Genomic DNA, 14016 nt, shown 5'->3' with positions numbered 1-14016 from the left:
GTTTCCTAGGGCCAAGCCTGGCACCAATGCCATATATTGACTTCCCTGGGAAAGGAGACTCTGAAATGGCCATTTGTCATCGGTTTAGTAGGGAGTTTTCTTGGGAACATTACCTGGAAGGGAGTGACTCAGGGGGGTTATTCAAAGGCAAGGTAAGCACAGCACTTGCCTTATTTGCTTACCAGCTCATTTTTAGTGAACAGTTTCCTGTGGGTTTCACTATATCAAATATATGGTGAAACCCATATGAAATTGTTCTCTACAGATTAATAAGTAAGTACAAGTAAGCCTGTGCTTACCTTGTTTACTGGGTCATCGGCCCCTGTCAGGGACTGTAAATTTGAAAAGAGGCTTTGATTCTGTAGGAAGGTGCTATGGGGTTGGGAGAGAGACAGATGCCAGCCATACCTCGGAGCAGAATCCTTGATGTGGTAAAAAAAATTCCCCAGAAGAAAAATTGGGATTCTATCCCTGGATGATGTAATAGGTTAAGTGCTTGGCTGGTAACTGAAAGGTTAGTTAGTGGTTCAAGTCCACCTAAAGGCGCCAGGATCTACTTCTGAAAAACTAGCCGTTGAAAACCGTATGGAGTGCAGCTTCACTCTGACACATATGGGGTCTCCATGAGTTGTAAACAATTTGGCAACCACTGGCTTTGGTTTGGTTTACCGAAAGAAAGAGGAATGGTTGCTGGGCAACCAAAAACAACAAGTGTCCTATATTTATATCTTCCCTAGGAAGTATTTTCATCTTCTTTAGAAGTGTACACTATGCAGATTAGAAATTATGGCTGTGCATTGGCAGCCAGCTTCTCTGTCTGCCCAGTAAACTTTTAGGATGCCCACACTTGACAACTACTGCTTTGTTTTGTTCTCTGCTCTTATTTACGTACACATCAAGCTACTCTCTGGATTTGAATAGAAGTGAATTCTACTTTGTATGGAAGTTTTTCTATTTACTTGTTTTTGCTTGTGGGGGAAGCCTCTCTAAGTTAATTATGCTTGCTTTTCTAAGAGAATAGTATGCTCTCAGTCTGGGATAATTAGGCAGTCTAATTAACCTTAAAAAAAGCAAAACATAGCTTTCTAGTGGGCTACATCCCCTTCATTAAGTTACTTTGGCTCCTCTTAACTGGCATAGTTAATATTGCTGATTTGCATATCATTTCCCATGGTATTTAGCGCCATAACTTGTAATGAAAACACATTTTAGAGTACACTAGAGATTGAGTTAATGGAAGTTGGCTCTAACACAAGCAGAGATTCTGCCAGTGGGCTCTGGCTCTATCTTTATATTTACTGCAAGGCACTTAAAGGTAGGATTTCAAGTGGAAAAAGCTTTTGGAGTAATCATTTTTTAATAATTAGCTTAGGGATAATTTGGGAACCATCACTCGCAGCTCTTCCTTAATGTGAAGTAAGCTATTTCTGGAAATGGTAATGGAAAGCAAGTTCCTTGGAGATGGCAGAGTTAAAAGATCTGTAAGAATGGCTATTAATTACGCCCAAAGCTCTCTTTCTGTTATTAGGCAACGCAGTTATAAAGCAAGGTAATACTGTGTTCAGATTTCATCACCTCTCCCATTAGACGCAGGGATAATCTCAGCCAGCGTGGAATTCGGGTCTTGGGAAAAATAGCACATTTCTCAAATGGAAGAATTCTTTCCTTATGTCCCTGCTGTACCTGCATGCAATTTCCTTCGATTTAATGAGGGGAGTATGCAACAAATACTTAGAATTAAATCACCGAATACACTGTATTCAAAATTCCAGTATTAAATCATCTAAAATAACCATACTTTTCGATAACTGCTTTTTCTGCTATTATATGTAAAAAAAGAATTCATATTTCACAACATCAGTGCAGAAATACGTGGAATGGGGTCCATGCATTGGCGTCTACCTGCCTACTTGTGATGGGACTGGAGTTTTCTCAGCCTCAAACCTCCCCTCTCCACCCAATCGTTCTCTCATTGAATCGAATTCTGAGGACTACATTTGAGAAGCATCTTACGTATGCCCGGCATGCTCTGGTGACCTCCTGCATACCCAAACTTATGATAGAACGCTGGTTGCCAGATATTAGATCCATCAGCCATGTCCCCCTCTTTTTTTCCCCCTAGAATCAGACATATATTCTGCTCTGGCCGGGGGCTCCTGACCTTGCCATCGGTATCCATCACCCATCTCTCAGTTTATTGAACTGAGGTGGCTTGCATGTAGCTCTGCTGCTGGAAAGCTATGCCACCGGTATTTCAAATGCTAGCAAGGTCACCCATGGTGGAGAGGTTTCAGTGGAGCTTTCAAACCTAGATTGACTAGGAAGAAAGGACTGGCAATCTTCTTCCAAATATCAGCCAATGAGAACCCTATGGATTGCAACAGAATATTGTCCCGTGGGAGATGAGCCCCCTAGGTTGGAAGGCACTTAAAATACGCAGTGGCCAATAAACAACATCATGACAAACATAACAATGGACTTGAGCATATCAGCGATCGTGATGATGGTGCAGAACCAAGCAAAGTTTTGTTCTGCTGGGCTTGGGGTTTCCAAGAGTTGGAGCCAATTCCCCAGCAACTAACAACAACGACAGACACGGGCATATATTCTGCTTGTGGCAGGGAGTTTCTGATCTTGGTCCCTGCATCTTGGCTCTAACATATCATTAGCATCACAGGTGGCATCTAACAGGGCTATTTTTATATAGTGCATCCTTCAGAGAAATGCAGCAAGCAATCAGCCGGAGATATAACGTTGTACAGGAAACAAGTTCAATAGCAAGACTGCAATGAATTTATGCTTTTCACTAACTGTGAAGGCAGAAAAGGGTAAGGGTCCCACAACATCTTTCCGACTGTTCTGTTCATCTATATTTCCAACTATTTCAAAACAAAAGAACTGTAAGTCCTTCTTCTGAACACATTTCTCTCTGATATTTGCCTTCTTAATGGGTAAACCTTTTTAAACAAGCGGGCTCCTTTGGAATCAACTAATATTTGTTCTTCCCTTCTTTTACTTAGTTGCACCAAAGCCACAGTACAAACTAATTACCGATTTGTTATTTGAACAAAGTTATAATAAACTTGCCAGCAAGAGCATGGCCTAATCTTGTGCAGACACATCAGTGGTTGTGCATGTATGAAATTAAGTCGACTGGGCTCATCCCTGCACGACTGCCTGTTTTTATCTTTAGACAACTTTCTCCATCCTACAATGCATTAATGGCTGCTGTCAAGGGCTTACTGTAAGATGTGTGACACTGGCTACGTCCCTTTGATAGTTCTTCAAATGCTCTGTTAGCAGGGATCACAAAGTCTGATTTAATAGGTGAAAAGATTTATCCAGAGCAAGTGAAATCTGATAGAAAAAATTCGAATCTTGAGTGAAGAGAACAGATATGTTGCTGCTGGATCCCAGTTTGCTGGAAAACAGAGGCTTTATGGTGTCTTGCTGTGCCGTGATAGCATCCACCTCCTCTTCAGAAGCCCTTAGCAACGTGCAGGTTGTATGTGGGGAAAAAGCATTCAGAATACAGATGAAAGGTGGAACAGTGAAAACGTTAGTCCGTCAATCATGATCCAGAAACAGCTCATTCGAGAGCCCTCCCAAGCAAATTTTTTGTTTTAGATGTAAACAGATAGTACCTTGGTGTTGCTTGAGTAAAGAAGAAAACACCAGAAGGGAACACATGAAAGTCCCAGTTGCTGATATTCTAGATGCATATTTACTATCCATCCACCCATTTCATTCATGTATATTTGTTGTCGCTCTTGTTGTTCAAACCCATTGCCATCAAGTCGATTCTGATTTATAACGACCCCAAAGGACAGAGTAGAACCACCCTGAAGGGTTTCCAAGAGGTGCATGGTGTATTTGAGCTGCCGACCTTTCGGTTAGCAGCTGTAGCTCTTATCTACTACGCCACCAGGGTTTCCCTCTTGTTGTTATTGGCTCTGACTCATACCAACCCTGTGTACAACAGAAGGAAATGTTGCCTGGTCCTGAGCCATCCTCACGATCATTGCTGTGTTTGAGCCCATTGTTGAAGCCACTGTGTCAATCCACCTCCCATGAGGGTCTTTTTTGTTGACCTTCTACTTTACGAAACATGATGTTCTTCTCCAGCAATTAGTCCCTCGTAATGACATGTCCAAAGTAAGCGAGATGAAGTTTGACCATCCTTGCTTCTAAGGAGCATTCTGGCTGTACTCCCTCCTCTAAGACAGATTCGTTCATTCTTCTGGCAGTCCATTGTATGTATATTCAATATTCTTTGCCAAAGCCACAATTCAAATGTGTCATTTTTCATTGCCCAGCTTTCACATGCGTTTGAGGTGATTGAAAATACCATGGCTTGGGTCAGGCACGCCTTAGTTTTCAAAGTGACATCTTTGCTATTCAACACTTTAAAGAAGTCTTTTGCAGCAGATTTGCCCATTGCAATATGTCCTTTGATTTCCTGACTGCTCTTCCACAAGCATTGACTGTTGATTCAAGAAGAAAGAGAACTTAGACAACTACAATTTCTTTGCCATTTATCGTGATGTTATTTATTGGTCCAGTTGTAAGGGTTTTTGTTTTCTTTATGTTCAGATGTAATCCATACTGAAAGCTGTGGGCTTTGGTCTTTATCAGGAAGTGCTTCAAGTTGTCATCACTTTTGGCAAGCAAGGTTGTGTCATCTACATATCTCAAGTTGTTAATGAGTTTGTGTTAACTGCTTCCAAGGCTGCCTGAGCCAGAGTGATCCCATGTACAGTGGGATCAGATCATTGTGATCCATAGAGTTTTCATTGGCTGATTTTTTTGGAACTAGATCACCAGGCCTTTCTTCTTGGTCTGTCTTAGTCTAGAAGCTCTGCTGAAACCTGTTCAGCATCATAGCAGCATTCCAGCCTCCACCGACAGCTGGGTAGTGGCTGTGCTTAAGGGGCATCAGCTAGGAAATGAACCTAAGCCTCCCACATGAAAGGTGAGAATTCTACCACTGAACCACCAGCGCCCTCCACTTATATTTAGCACCTACTATTTTCCGGGTGCTGAAGATCTCATAGTGAGGGAGACACACAGCTCTCTCTACTTTTATAGGGTTTACATTCTACCATGGAAGAAAAACAATAAAGAACTAAACATACAAATAAGTACATAAATGAGGCAATTCAGAGCAACTAGTAGATGCTAAAATAATATTTGTTAATTAAAGAAATAAAGATGATCAAATGCTATTAAAAGAAGAAGACTTTGATGTGATAGAGAAAAACTGGGGCAAGAGTGGGGGAGAGATGCCCCCAGAGGTTCTGGTAGTTGTACTATGTCTAGAGACCAGCCAGTCGTTCCTAAGTGTCTTTTATGAATTTCATGTGCTTTAATAGAGCGCCAAATATAAATGAGAAAAAATGGGGGAAAAGTTTCTAATTTACATTGTTGAGAAGCCTTTTAGTAGCTGATATTTCTTTCAACGAGTAAAAGCTGTCTTTTAACAAATGCCTGCATTCATGTGTCAAGTATGATTGAAAATAGTAAGAAATTCCGTGAAACACAGGCACACATAGTAGGTTCTGTATCTGCAAGAAGAGTAAGATCTGATCCCTGTCCTCTAGGAGTGAAGCCAACTATGCAAATGCGTAACTGCAGATGATGAGTGAGAGCTGAGAAGAAGTGAACTCTTAAACAATTACAGCTCTGGAAATAGGCCATATGTGAACATGTCAGCAAAGCCAGCTGATAAAGGCATGATAACAGTATCATGGATTGAATTATGTCCCCCCAAAATGTGTGTATCAACTTGACTAGGCCATGATTTCCAGTGTTCTGTGGTTGTCCTCCATTTTGTGATGCAATTTTATGTTAAAGAGGATCAGGGTGGGATTGAACACCCTTACCAGGTCACACCCTTGATCTAATGTAAAGGAAGGCTCCCTGGGATGTGGCCTACACCACCTTTTATCTCTCAAGAAATAAAAGAAAAGGAAAGCTAGCAGAGCCGGGGGACCTCACACCACCAAGAAAGCAGTGCTGGGAGCAGAGTGCATCCTTTGGGCCCGGGATCCCTGCGTAGAGAAGCTCCCAGTCAGGGGGAACATTGGTGAGAAGGCTGACAGAGAGTAAGCCTTTCCCTGGAGTTGACTCCCTGAATTTGGACTTTTTGCCTACTTTACTGTGAGAAAATAAACTTCTCTTTGTTAAAGCCATCCATTTGTGGTATTTCTGTTATAGCAGCACTAGATGACTAAGACATACAGTTATGTTTATAATATTACAAATGCTCATTGTAAATGGCTTATAATCACATGGTGTACATTAATATGGAAGCCTAATTCACCCACAGCATATCAGAGACCTTTTATAGCATATCGCAATCAACAGCGGCCACAATGCGTTCATTCATTTCCTCTTCCTTGTGAAGAAGGAAAGGTCTAAACTTGGGGTTCCTGATACATCTCCCCAAGAAGAAGTTGGAGTGACATGATGTCTAGGTATCAAGGTACAGACTTGTCCAGAACCTTGAGGGCAAGAGTGTAAATGGGGTTGCACAATCTACGTGTCTAATTATTGAAAGGCCATATATTAAATTAACAAAGTTGACGAATATGCTCTCATTAAGATAAAATATGTGTGAAGGTATGGTTTTCATTTGACTCAAAGTCAGCAGAATACCAAACATGACTGAACTTAATTATTACTGCATATGTCTGGGTGTCTTTTTGAGAGACTGGCCATGTTTGCGTAAGCAATTGTTTTATTTTGCAAAATGTTCCTCAGCCAACACATGCAATTGCATGAATACCACAATAATTTGTAAGAACCTCTGGAACAAAGAATTGAAACCAAAGAGAAGCAAGAAATCGAATGCTCAGCATTACTGGGAAAGGATAGCTTATTATGCAACAGCCCACTACATTTATACCTGAGAAGACAGACAAGTTAATTATTCTGTCTTTTCTCTTACCTAAGTGCTCCTGCCTATCAAACCTTCCCCATACTCAAAGCAGTCCTCTCTGACTTCAGAAGTGACAGAACCCCAAAACTTCCACAGCAGTTGTATGCAATCTTTTTGGTCTGGGGAATGAGGCAAGAGATGTGAAAAAGCATTTTTCTGAGGCCTGAATGGCATTACTCATGTAAGCAGGTGTTTGGGGCTATGGGTGAATTTATGCAAATACTGAGTGCCAGGTGCAAAGTGACAGAGTTGTCTTGTATCTTTTAATAAATATATGTTTGGGTATGTTTGTAATATGTGAACCCTTCTAAAGAACAGGCCATAGTTCTACAACGGCCCCTCTTGCCAATGAGGTACAGTCTCATTGGCCACTATTTCTGAGCGAATGCTGGGCTGTATTCATTATGAAAATTGAGAAATATAAGGGAAACTACAATTTGGTGAGTACTTTATATTCACATGTAACCAAGTTCCTGAGTAACATATTTTAGGATATACTCATTTTGAATTATTCTGTATCCTTCTGTACAAGGAATAGTCTAGAGGAGACATAACAAGTTGTCTGTGGAAAGGTAGGGAGGTTTCTCAGAGGAGATAACTCTCGAGATATTTATTGATGTTGTTGGGTGCTTACTCATGGGGATCCCGTGTGACAGGGCAGAACTGCCCCAGAAGGTTTTCTTGGTTGTAATCTTCATGGAAGCAGACGGCCAGGTCTTTCTCTGGCAGAGTGTTGGGTATGTTCAAACCACTAGCCTTTAGGTTAGCAGCCAAGCACTTGTCTATTGTACCACCAGGGGTCCTTTTATTAAAGCTAGAAGCATTAACCAATTCTTGAGTAGAAGTTAGCCAGGTGGAATAAGTGCAGGAGGTCAAGGGACAAGAATTTGCAAAGCTTGGAGTATGCTGGTATGGTATACCCAAGAAAGTTCCAGAGTAATTTTTGATATGGCAGGGTGTAGAATGAGTGCCCAAGAGAATGTAGAATGAAAGCTAATGTTATCATCCAAGTGGCAGATGATGGATCCTGAACTACAGCAAGTGCAGTGGTGGGGCAGATGGAGAGGTTTTAGAAACAAATTGCTCCTGGGCCCTGGCTGCACAGGTTTTGCAGTTTGGTGACATTGCCATTAACAGATATTTAGGTGCATGCGACTATAATCTTACCTTAAGCCCTTATGAGTAAGGTTCGGTGAGATTCCCCGTGCCAGTCAGGAGAGTGTGCAGTCTCTTCCCAGCACAGACTCAAGGCATGAGTGGAATTTTTCAGAGGCAGCAGAGCTTCATACTAGCTAGCCTTCATGTGCTCGTTCTGGAATGGAAAATTAATAACCTCTTGGAATTGTTCATTATGAGTTTTAGTAAAAAGAAGGTAATTAAATCTCCTAGTGATGGACTTGCTGACTTCTCTGATTCAGAGTGATTAAGATCAGCTACTCAAGGGCATGTAAAGGGTCTCCCTCTCCCTGCCCGCTCTCTCCGGGTTTGAGATGTCTTTAGGGATACTGGGAGGGAATGGACAGACCTGCCTGCTCGCTCTGATATTGTTCAACTTGGAGCCCTGACTGTGGGGTGCTTTGTGGGCCATGATGTTGTTCCAATACCCAGCACCCTGGGGGTCCCAGCAGCACAGATGGCCTCAAGTTCCCTTTAGAGGTTTGAATAGTTTGTTCTCTTTTTCACTTCTCATTCACTGTGTCTTGCTTGAATGCTTTTCTCTGCAGTTTTTAAATCTGAAGTACAACTAAAGCAAGTTGAGAACTGCATAACCACAGGGGCAATGCTTCTGAATACAAAAAAGAAAATAGCAGAATGGCAAGGGTGAGACTACTGAAAAGAATTAACCATTAAATCTTGATTTCCTTCTTCCAGATTCTTCCCTATCTGTGCCAAGGGTTTTTGTAAAGACTTGAACAACCTGCCTCTCTTTTATTCCATAAATCCCAATGAGGTTGTTCACTCAAGGGTGGGGTAGACCTTTGTCTGTTGTATTGTGAAGGCAGAGGGAGGAGCATTCTTCACAGGGAGACTGTTTGTATTTCTCTCTTTGGGAAATTTGTAAGGCTAGACAAGGGGAGCAGCATCACTTTTGTCATTTCCAAGAAACCCCCTTTCTTATCTCCCTACAGATGGATGTGTTGAAGACCCCCGCTAGCAACCCTGACCTCCTCAGTTTTCCAGTTAATCCCCCAGAGCTGGACACATACTACTGATGCCCCCCCTCTCCCAGAGAAATGTGGGGCTTAGAAGAAAAACATGGACATCTCTATTCGTTCTCTTTTTCCCTTCCTCTCTCCCATGTTTCTGTTGATACAAGGAGTCTGGGCATGGTGGCTTTGGGAGAATTCCTAGGCCCTCATGTTCTGACTCACAGCGACCCTATGTACAACAGAACGAAACCCTGCCTGGTCCCGCACCGTGCTTACAATCCTTGTCATGCTTGAGCCCAATGTTGCAGCCACTGTGTCAATACACCTCATTGTGCATCTTCCTCTTTTCCGCTGACCCTGTACTTTACCAAGCATAATGTCCTTCTCTAGAGACTGATCCCTCCTGACAATATGTCTAAGGTATGTAAGACACAGTCTTGCCATCCTTGCTTCTAAGGAGCATTCTGGTTGTGCTTCTTCCAAGACAGATTTGTTCGTTCTTTTGGTAGTCCGTGGTATATTCAATACTCTTTGCCAACAGCACAATTCAAAGGCATCAATTCTTCTTTGGTCTTCCTTATTCATTGTCCAGCTTTCCCATGCATATGATGCGATTGAAACTCCCCTGGCTTGGGTCAGGCACACCTTAGTCTTCAAGGTGACATTCTTGCTTTTCAACACTTCAAAGAGGTCCTTTGCAGCAGATTTGCCCAAGACAATGCATCTTTTGATTTCTTGACTGCTGCTTCCGTGGGTGTTGATTGTGGATCCAAGTAAAATGAAATCTTCGACAACTTCAATCTTTTCTCCTTTTATCATGATGTTGCTTATTGGTCCAGTTGTCGCCAATTAATGCTCACTATTACCTTTCCCGGACTAGTTTCTACATTCTCAGCCTCCCCAAGGAGGGATCCTGCCCTCCACCTACCTTAGCCAAGTCTTTCAAATTAGCAGCCACCATCCAATATCCTCCCACTGGCAGCCTTGGATTTCTTGTGGTTAGTTACTGTTGAGTTGGCTCTGATTCATGGAAATCTCACTTATAACAGAAAGAAATGTGGCCCAGTCCTGTGCCTCCTCCATGATGGTTGGCATGATTGAGCCCATTGCTGTAGCTACTGTGTCAATCCATCTCGTTGATGGTTGCCCTCTCCTTCTCTGGCCCTCCACTTTGCCAAACATAATGTCCTTCTCCAGCAATTGGTCCCTCCTGATGACATGTCCTAAATAAGTGTCCTAAGTAAGTCCTAAAAAAGTCTTGGACAATATTTTATGATTCATAGGGTTTTCATTGGCTAATTTTCAGAAGTAGGTCACCAGGCCTTTTGTCTTCATCTGTCTTAGTCTGCAAGCTCTGCTGAAACCTGTCCACCATGGATGACTCTGATAGTATTTGAAATACCAGTAGCATAGCTTCCAACATCATAGCAACACGCAAGCACCATAGTAGAATGAACTGACAGACGAGCAGTGGTTTGCGTCCTAGGTTGCCATTTAACCCACCCACCTAACTGAACTCTCTTGGCTGAGTCAATTTGTAGTAAGGGCTTTGGCTTTGTATCTCCAGCTGCCTTCTGCAGAGTTTCATATCTGCAGAAGGACAAATTTCCCTTGCCCACCATTCTCCCCTTATGCCCAGGGAGTAGACACTGACTCATTATTTGGCTTCCAGTATCCCAGTTCTAAGGTGTAGGCTGGAACTCAGAAAGTTGGCAGGAGGATTTAGATCAATGCATATTTGCATTTAAATGGGAACTTGTCCTCTGTCCTGATTTATCACACTCTCTGCTTTCCTTTGGTAAAGAAGCAAAGTGATTCTCACATGTATTTACCTGCTGGTGGAGAAGAATGCATGGCTGGCACTCCGATTGTGTGAGTCCAACATCCTAGAGCTATCTGGCAACTTGAAGAAGAGACAATCACACAGTAAGGAGACCAGATCTGTGTTCCAGCAGCAGCTTTGCCACCTACTGGTTGTGACTTAGGACAGTTCACCTCACCTCAACGGTCCTCGTTCTCATCGGTAAAACAGAATTAACACTGCCTGCCTTTGTATTCATACTCACCCAGCGGCACCATGGAAGAAAGGCCTGGTGATCTGCTTTTAAAGAAAACCCTATGGAGCAGTCCTACTCTGTAATTCATGGGGTCACTATGAGTCAGAATCAACTCAACGGCAATGTTTTTATTTTTGGTTTTTGCCTTCCCTGAGTTGTTTTGAGTTTCCAATTACTGTAAGTAAAAATTCTTTGCAAGTCTTAAAAGACTAATACAATGGTTAGGTTAAAAAAAGTATATATATGTATATGTATATATATATAAAACCAAAACAACAGTCGCAGCATGGTATGGGAAGGGGGAAAGGCCAAAACGGAAATGCCAAATTTTTATCCCAAGAAATTCTTAGCTTTACAAAAAACAAGCATTAGGAATTACAACGGCAGACAGATTTAATCAGGAGTCCCTACAAAAGCAAGCAAGATCAAATGAACTGTAATTATGGTAATCGCTTCGTAAACTTTAATGTCGTGTTCCTAATTTTAAGTGTTATGAAGTCGCGTATACTGAATCAACTTGTCTTTGCCAGGATAATAAAATTTTCATGTCTGATGCAATGTCTTCTGTTTGACTAAAAATTTGGCATTCTTTTTCATCAGAAGCCTCATTAGGGTCACCTTTTTTTTTTTTTTTTTTTAAATTAAAGTGAATGAATCCCATGAATCCCAAAGTATATTTTTCAAATAATAGATTTAACATAGCTGGTTATACTTGCGGAAACCCTGGTGGTGTAGTGGTTAAGAGCTACAGCTGCTAACCAAAAGGTCCGCAGTTTGAATCCACCAGGCACTCCTTGGAAACCCTATGGGGCAGTTCTGTGTCCTACAGGGTGACTATGAGTCGGAATCAACTCGATGGCAATGGGTTTGGCTTTTTGGGCTTGGTTATACTTGCATACTTTCCCTTCAAATTTTTCCTTAAAAGTTACTTCTTCAGAGAAGCTCTCCCCAACCCCTATGTGAAGTCAGGTTCTCTGGCTACAAACCCATGATGAGCTGAAGTCTTCCTCTGTAGCACATTCCAGTGCGGTTCTATCTTAATTTTTGTGACTATTTGTTCAGTGTTCCTGTTCCTCAACCTAGACCGGAACTCCGGAAGGCCGGGAGTGTGACTGTAAATCACATGGCCCAGCACAGGGCACTTAGAATAAAGTGGACCTGGGGTTGTTGTGTTGATTGGTCTCTGCTTTCCCCCAGGGCAGATCTCTTTCTATTCCTCAAAGACCCCAGCAAGTTTCTGCTCCTGGCCCCCTTGCACTTGGTGTTTCCTCTGCTTGGAAGCTCTCTTCTTCCAGATTTTGCCTGGCTGTCTTCCATGCAAAATGTCATCCAAATGTCACTACCTTAGCAAGGCTTTCTCTGACCTGTTGTTGTTGTTAGGTGCCGTTCCAGTCGGTTCCGACTCATAGTGGCCCGATGCACAACAGAACAAAACGCTGCCTGGTCCTGCGCCATCCTTACAATCTTTGTTATGCTTGAGCTTGCTGTTGCAGCCACTGTGACAATTCACCTTGTTGAGGGTCTTCCTCTTTTCCACTGACCCTGTACTCTGCCAAGCATGATGTCCTTCTTCAGGGACTGATCCCTCCTGACAACATGTCCAAAGTATGTAAGACGCAGTCTCGTCATCCTTCCTTCTAAGGAGCATTCTGGTTGTACTTCTTCTAAGACAGATTTGTTTGTTCTTTTGGCAGTCCATGGTATATTCAATATTCTTTGCCAACACCACAATTCAAAGGCGTCAACTCTTCTTCGGTCTTCCTTATTCATTGTCCAGCTTTCATATGCATATGATGTGATTGAAAATACCATGGCTTGGGTCAGCCACACCTTAGTCTTCAGGGTGACATCTTTGCTCTTCAACACTTTGAAGAGGTCCTTTGCAGCAGATTTGCCCGATGCAATGTGTCTTTTGATTTCTCGACTGCTGCTTCCATGGCTGTTGACTGCAGATCCAAGAAAAATGACATCCTTGACGACTTCAATCTTTTCTCCGTTTATCATGATGTTGCTTATTGGACCAGTTGTAAGGATTTTTGTTTTCTTTATGTTGAGGTGTAAGCCATACTGAAGGCTGTGGTCTTTGACCTTCATTAGTAAGTGCTTCAAGTCCTCTTCACTTTCAGCAAGCAAGGTTGTGCCATCTGCATAACACAGGTTGTTAATGAGTCTTCCTCCAATCCTGATGCCTGGTTCTTCTTCATATAGTCCAGCTTCTGGTATTATTTGTTCAGCATACAGATTGAATAGGTATGATGAAAAAATACAACCCTGATGCACACCTTGCCTGACTTTTAACCAATCAGCATCCCCCTGTTCTGTCCAAACAACTGCCTCTTGATATATGTAAAGGTTCCCCATGAGCACAATTAAGTGTTCTGGAATTCCCATTCTTCACAGTGTTATCCATAGTTTGTTATGATCCACACAGTCGAATGCCTTCGCATAGTCAATAAAACACAGGTGAACATCCTTCTGGTATTCTCTGCTTTCAGCCAGGATCCATCTGACCTCAGCAATGATATCCCTGGTTCCACATCCTCTTCTGAAACCAGCCTGAATTTCTGCTAGTTCCCTGTGGATATACTGCTGCAGCCGTTTTTGAATGATCTTTAGCAGAATTTTGCTTGCGTGTGATATTAATGATATTGTTCTATAATTTCCACATTCGGTTGGATCACCTTTCTTGGGAATAGGCATAAATGTGGATCTCTTCCAGTCAGTTGGCCAGGAAGCTGTCTTCCATATTTCTTGGCATAGATGAGTGAGCACCTCCAGCACTGCACCTGTTTGTTGAAACATCTCAATTGATATTCCATCAATTCCTGGAGCCTTGTTTTTCTCCAATGTCTTCAGAACAGCTTGGACT

At 42.3% G+C, this 14016-nt stretch overlaps 1 long non-coding RNA gene across 2 annotated transcripts in view; it reads left to right on the top strand.

The window, feature by feature from the left end:
- The first annotated feature begins 6339 nt into the window (after positions 1-6339).
- LOC111751634 (uncharacterized) overlaps positions 6340-14016 on the top strand; it is a 136193-nt gene continuing 128516 nt past the window's right edge. Inside the window, exon 1 of one of the 2 annotated variants that reach the window (XR_010317361.1) lies at positions 6340-7380. This is a non-coding gene — a long non-coding RNA (uncharacterized LOC111751634). The remainder of the gene's footprint in view (positions 7381-14016) is intronic. The other variant, XR_010317362.1, reaches the window with a different exon arrangement.

This window comes from Loxodonta africana, chromosome 13 (genome assembly GCF_030014295.1).
Source record: "Loxodonta africana isolate mLoxAfr1 chromosome 13, mLoxAfr1.hap2, whole genome shotgun sequence".
Taxonomy (NCBI): domain Eukaryota; kingdom Metazoa; phylum Chordata; class Mammalia; order Proboscidea; family Elephantidae; genus Loxodonta; species Loxodonta africana.
The sequence above is the reverse complement of the archived record's forward strand: the minus strand, read 5'-3'. Positions and strand labels throughout refer to the sequence as shown.